The sequence below is a fragment of the Propithecus coquereli genome, unplaced genomic scaffold, assembly GCF_000956105.1.
Source record: "Propithecus coquereli isolate 6110/MARCELLA unplaced genomic scaffold, Pcoq_1.0 Scaffold148, whole genome shotgun sequence".
Classification (NCBI taxonomy): Eukaryota; Metazoa; Chordata; class Mammalia; order Primates; family Indriidae; genus Propithecus; species Propithecus coquereli.
This window is the reverse complement of record NW_012139191.1, coordinates 3,361,914-3,368,044: the sequence shown is the minus strand read 5'-3', so window position 1 is coordinate 3,368,044 and position 6,131 is coordinate 3,361,914. Positions and strand designations below refer to the sequence as shown.

At 42.9% G+C, this 6,131-nt stretch overlaps 1 protein-coding gene and 1 pseudogene across 1 annotated transcript in view; both read right to left on the bottom strand.

Annotated features, from left to right (window-relative positions):
- Positions 1–5,643, bottom strand: part of LOC105806854 — an 11,911-nt pseudogene extending 6,268 nt beyond the window's left edge.
- The window catches only part of SH3BGR (SH3 domain binding glutamate-rich protein), a 116,372-nt gene that overhangs the window by 68,853 nt on the left and 41,388 nt on the right, over positions 1–6,131 (bottom strand). The window lies entirely within an intron of this gene.

The window sequence follows — 6,131 nt, the reverse complement described above, 5'->3', positions numbered from 1 at the left end:
TTCTATATATTTTTAGTTGTCCAATTAATTTCTTTCTATTTTTAGTAGAGACGGGGGTCTCGCTCTTGCTCAGGCTGGTTTCGAACTCCTGAGCTCAAACTATCCTCCCGCCTCGGCCTCCCAGAGTGCTAGGATTACAGGCGTGAGCCACCGCGCCCGGCCAAAAAGAGACATTTGATAATTATAAAAGGGTCAGTCCATCAGGAAGCCATATCAATCATAAATATGAATGTGCCTAATAATAGAGCTTCAAAATACATGAAGCATAAATTGACAGGATTAAAGGGAAGAATAAAAAAAGCACAGTCAAAGATATTCTCATCAATTGTAGAACAACTATGAAAAAATCCAAACTTTCTTTCTTTCTCTAGGAAATGTCAGCCTCTTCAAATTTATTAGAATAACTGATAGAGTTACTTCAATTCCTTCCACTGTATTAATTCATGATAGCCTGTCTTCTCTCTTATGCTTTTCCTTTCCTTACTTTTGCTGGCTAAAGTTTCTCTTTATTCTGTTTTCCCCAGCTCTGCCCCTTGCCTTAACATAAATGTTCTCAAATACTTTTCTATTTCACTACTGTTTACTTTCCTATTCATAATGATCATCATTAATCTCAGAGCTCTCTATTAAGGTACCACAGTTACACAATCCATATGGTCCCCATCAAGACGGTTCACCCGCTACCCCCAGTTGAGACGAGCCCTTCGGAACACCTGCATGTCCCTTCTTTTCTCTGCATCCCCCACCCGCAGACAGTATCCCCATAGTGGATATTCTCACAGATCTCCTTTCTCACTTACCCCCTTCCGCAACGCCTAGATTTTTCTAAGACAGTTTAAATTCTTGATTTCACTATTATTAAATATTTTCTTTTACAGAAGTGTTTCTCGACATTGGTAAAATATTAAATTCACCTGGGAGCTCCTTGCCTGGAGATTTTGTCTTAAGTGACCTTGGATGTAGCCTTGGCATTTTACAGTGTTACCAGCTCCCCAGGGGGCTCCAACGCGCAGCCAGGGTTGAGGCGCACTGCCGGCATCCAACATTCTCCTTGCCCCTCTTGGGTGAGAGCAGCTCCCCGGGGCCTGCCGTGCCCCCCGGCAACGTGCATTCACTGCTCTGCCCAGGCAGGGACAGACCCCTCTGTTGGCCACTGCTGGGACTAAGAGGCATGACAAGGTGGAGCGAGAAGGCTCTGTCTTCCAGGATGCTCCAAATCAGTGCCCGGGCCCCCCTCCTGCAGCTGGAACACACCAGCTGGGGGCATGGCGGACCCTGAGAGCCACTCCCACCTTTGGCAGGCATTTGGGCCTTGATGTCCTTCTTCAAACCAACCGTTTTTGCTTTCTATCTGTCAGGGATTCCTCCATAGTTTCTGGTCCTCAAGCAGCATCCTTTCTGGTTTTCCTGCGCAGTCGTAAGATAGGGGCTGGAGGGGAGGCTGCAGCAGAGGCTTCAGCTGGAAGATGCTCTGGCATCTCTTACATTGGTAGCTCTCTTCTGTCTGGCCTTTTGTTCCTTCCAGAGCTCCTATTATCCACACATCAGGTCTCCTGCACCTGACTTCCACACTCTTGGCTTTCACTCACGGTTTCTATTGCCTTGTGTTTTGTTTCATGTTTGATGTATTTCTCCCTCTGGTCTTCTTGAACCATAATGCAGGCCTCAATGGTGTCCATTCTCTCTGTTCCTCATCTTGTGGGTTTTGTTTGTTTGCTTGTTGTTGTTCTTTTTCTGGGGTGGGGGTGGGGGCACAGAGAGCAAGTTTATTTGGTGAATGCTGCTGGCAAACATCCTCCGAGAGAGACAAGATGGGAAAAGTGCTGTAACAAGAGAGCCTTTGGGGCCAGATACAGAGTCTCTCACACAGGGCTTGGGGACAGGGGGAATGTCCTCATCACTGAGCACCGCAGCGATGAGCTCTTCACAGTTGATATGACCAGTGGCATCCTCGTGCCCTGCCACCAGCATCTCCACCTCTTCCTCTGTCATCTTCTCACCCAATGTGACAGGATGTGCCAAACTTCAACACCCATGACAATGCCATCCCTGTCCTTGTCAAACACCCGAAAACCTTCAGTGTAATCCCCATAGGTGCCCTGGTCCTCGTCCTTGGCCACAGTCTGCAGCACGGGCAGGAAGTGCTCGGAGTCCAACACCTTCACCTTCGTCTCATCACTCTTGAGGTCCCCCAGGATCTTCGGCACCTCGGCGTTGGTGGGGTTCTGGCCCAGGGCCCTCCCCGTGTCCCCACGCTGGCTGTACAGGATCTTGCCGTCACCTGTTCAAACAGCTGGAAGGCCTCCTTGAATTGTGTAGTTTGGTCCTCGGTGAAGTCACACACCCTGACTGCTCAGCTTTGGGGGGACCCTATCATGCAGTAAATGGCCCATCTCGTAGTTTGAAATTAGAAAATTTCTGAACATCTTTTTGTGCTCCAAATTCATATCTTTTGTGGTTCTCATCAAATGTTCCCCGAGTCTCCCTCTGCTTCTTCCTTTCGCAATCCTCCAAGTGAGGGGATCCCTCATCTGTTCAGGCTGGGCTTCCTCCTTCAGGGTCCTGGGAAATGCTGCACTTACTTAAATATTTCACCATTACTCAAAGTTGCTTTCAACAGGAATTGCAACCAGAAAACGACTATCAAAACTTTTAATCACAAGTCATTTTTGGCCAAAACTTACATTATCCAGATATCTTATTTCTGCCTTATTCATCAGACTGGGATGTGGTCTAAGAGAGAATTCATCTGCCAACAGAGGAGGTTACCATGACTCCAGTAGAAGGATTTGAAACTGCTTTGGGGCAACGCTGGTACAACTGTTGAGAATGCAAGCACTTCCTGAGGTGGCTCCCATGAGAAGGACTGACTGGGATGTGCAAATTCTGGCACTAAAGAGTCACACCAACAGCAGTCTGTAAATGTCATGCTTTAACATTGTTATGACTGTATTTATCTCCACCAACTAGGGGGAAATCTAATTGCACATTAATATATAACTGAGTATTTCCTATTGGTATCTTAGTAATATTCCTCTGACTATACTAACATAGAAAAAGACACTGATCTGGCTGAGCATGGTGGCTCATGCCTGTAATCCCAACCCTTTGGGAGGCCCAGGGAGGAGAATCACTTAAGGCCAGGAGTTTGGGACCAGCCTGGGCAACACAGCAAGATCCTGCCTCTACAGAACATTTTTTTTTTTTTTAATTAGCCAGGCGTGGTGGCACTGGCATGTAGTCCCAGCTACTTAGGAGGCTGAGGCAGGAGGATTGTGTGAGCCCAGGAGTTCAAACCTGCAGTGAGCTCTGATTGAACCACTGCACTCCAACCTGGGAGACAGAGCAAGACCCTGTCTCTAAAGAAAAAAAAAAGAAGACATTGATCTCGGTGCTCTGCCTGATATTAGACAACAATAGTTTAGGTTAGCAGTCATAACTTCAGTTGTTTTTCGTGTTAGCTTGATCATATCTCTAGTTCTTTAATGTCAGTCTAGCATATTCTAGCACAGTGCTTTTCAATGGGGGACTCCCATGATGTACTCATATAGCTTTATTAATATATAGATGTTGAGGACCTATTCCAGATCTACTAAATCTTGTTACTTGATATTCTCACTATACACTTGGTATACTCATGGTATATTGTGTCTCTGAATAATTATGTTATGTCGAGAGTTTTCCTCTGTATTCATTTATTTATATAAATTATATATGTTTGCTGTATTCTTTGAAAATAGCTTAATGATTATGCTTATAAATAATTTGTCTCAAACTTTTTTGGACTGACTTTATTGTTTTGTACGCCACAGAAACGACCAAATTGTCTCACCAGGTACATTTTTCTTGTGGTAACTCTCATCAAGTCTTTCGCTTTTGAAAATTATCAGTAATAAATAAACCACATGCATTTTAGACTCAATTTGTCATCTACAGATATTTTTGTTAGCTTGTTTTACTTTGATGCTTCCGTGAAAGGTTTTGCAATCAGCTACAGGCCAGAATGCTTCATCTTCCGTGAAGAATGACTGCTCAGAGCCCCGTAGGAAAGGATTATATGCCAGATATTCTGGGTACAGCTTCCTGATGGCATTGCTTAAAGTACTTTGAGATCATACCAGCAGACTGAGTCAAAATTTCCAGAATTTGAGTGGAGAGAAGCAGATGGGTTCACAAGACTAGTACCCCAAGATCCAACAGAACAAGAATTTGCTACATAGGACTAAATGAATTGGTGAGGGACAATAGTCATTTTCATTTGGAACATTGTTGATGTTATTTTAATGTCCTATTTTCTGGATATATAAGGAAGCCCTTTGTCTCTCCTCTTGAGCTTTTTATACATCATAACAATGTAGTAGACTCTGTTTTTTTAAAATTGAAATGAAACATTTATAAATAACATCTTATTCTCCCTTCCTGACTCCTCCAGAATTCAAAAATTCTTATTGAATTTGTTTGTTGAATTGGAATATATATTCTATTTTTATGGCAATATAGTTCTTTCCATAGCATCAGGAAGAATCTGCCTTCTTTCTTGGCAGGGCATAATTGAAAACGTTGGTTATATAACCAAGGTCTTGCCTGGAACATCATATTAAGAATGATGTGCATTTAATCAGATATGACCGGATGCTTTGAAAGAACTCGGGTTGACTTTACGGAGCCAGTGCTTAGTTACAAAGTCCTCTTGGGAAAACAGGCTGGGCTGTCAGCCTGGTATAGCCTGCCTAAGACAAGAAAAATTTTCTAAAGCAATAATGCTTTCTATGATGCTTACTATCATCTTATAAGCATATGTCTTCCGCATAATTGCTGAGTCCTATTTTTAGCTTGAGTGAGATTAATTTTCCCTGCTGACACTTTTCCACGATGTTGTTTACGACAATATGACACTGTGACAAGTAATACCGTTTCCATAAATCAGGTGTCTGTCTTTTCAAAGGATACTTGAAGTACTTTCCCCTTGTGCTCATGCATAAATACCTACGAACCCAAGCAACGCTGACGGCACCAAAGGTTCTAGCACAGACTGTGCTGCTAATTACTGGGGTGTCTTTGTACTAATCACTTAAGCTCATCAGCCTTTGAATTCCTCCTCTGGGCAGAGAGAATCTGGACTAGATGGCCTCTCAGGTCTCTCCAGGCCGGGTTTTGTAAACCCACGGCCATCCCTTTCTTCCACATAAGGAGAATTTTATGCAATATGATGACGCCCGAGGACACATCAGGGTAGAATCTAAAAACTGAGATTAGATATTAAAAGAAAAACGGGATAAGATGAAACATAGCAGATGCTGAAATAAATTTACATGTATTAGTATGGATAGAGCTCAAAACTTGTTGGTTTTTAGAAAGAAAAAAAGGCAAGTTACTTTAAACAAACCTATCTCACTTACATCCAGTTTGAAGAATAGTATTTAATATCTCCTGAGTGTTGCACTGACTTTGGTATCTCAGTTAATTATTGCCTCCAGTTTCAGAGTTGAGCACCTCCTATGAGTTATGAACTGTACTTGGCGCTGAGGATGCAGACATGAGAGATACAGTTCTAGGTGCTGTATCTTATCTCTAACAATCTTCTGCATTGCTGAGTTAGAGGTTTTGTAAAACATAAATCACTCTGCACTCACCTTTTCCCATCAATTCTTGTTGCCAAGAATAGAAGTCCAGACACAGACGGCCCTTTGCAATGTCGGTCCTGCTAACTTTTCTGGCCTCGCCTCTTGTCTTTACCCCTCCTCTACCCTGGGTTCTATTGAAACCTCTGCATCCCAGCCAAAGGATGACTTCACTGAATGGACCACCCTCTCATAAATTTCACTGCCTTCACATGTTAATTCATTTTCCCACGGTGTCGTTACTGTCTTTGTTCACTTGCTTAGCTCCTACTAGATCTTCAAATGCCAAGCGAGATATCAACTCTTAGGAGAACTAATCTAAGGCCTGAGATTGGTGGTCCATCTTCATACTCACATACAAAATTATTCTATCTACTGTAGGGTGCTAACATCTACCCATCCCTCTAGACCATAAAATTCCTCTAATCGGTGTCTGACCAGTATATGTTCATATAAATTATCTCGAAAGAATAAACTGTTAAATAAATAGCCCTAAGAAGTTGATGGTCA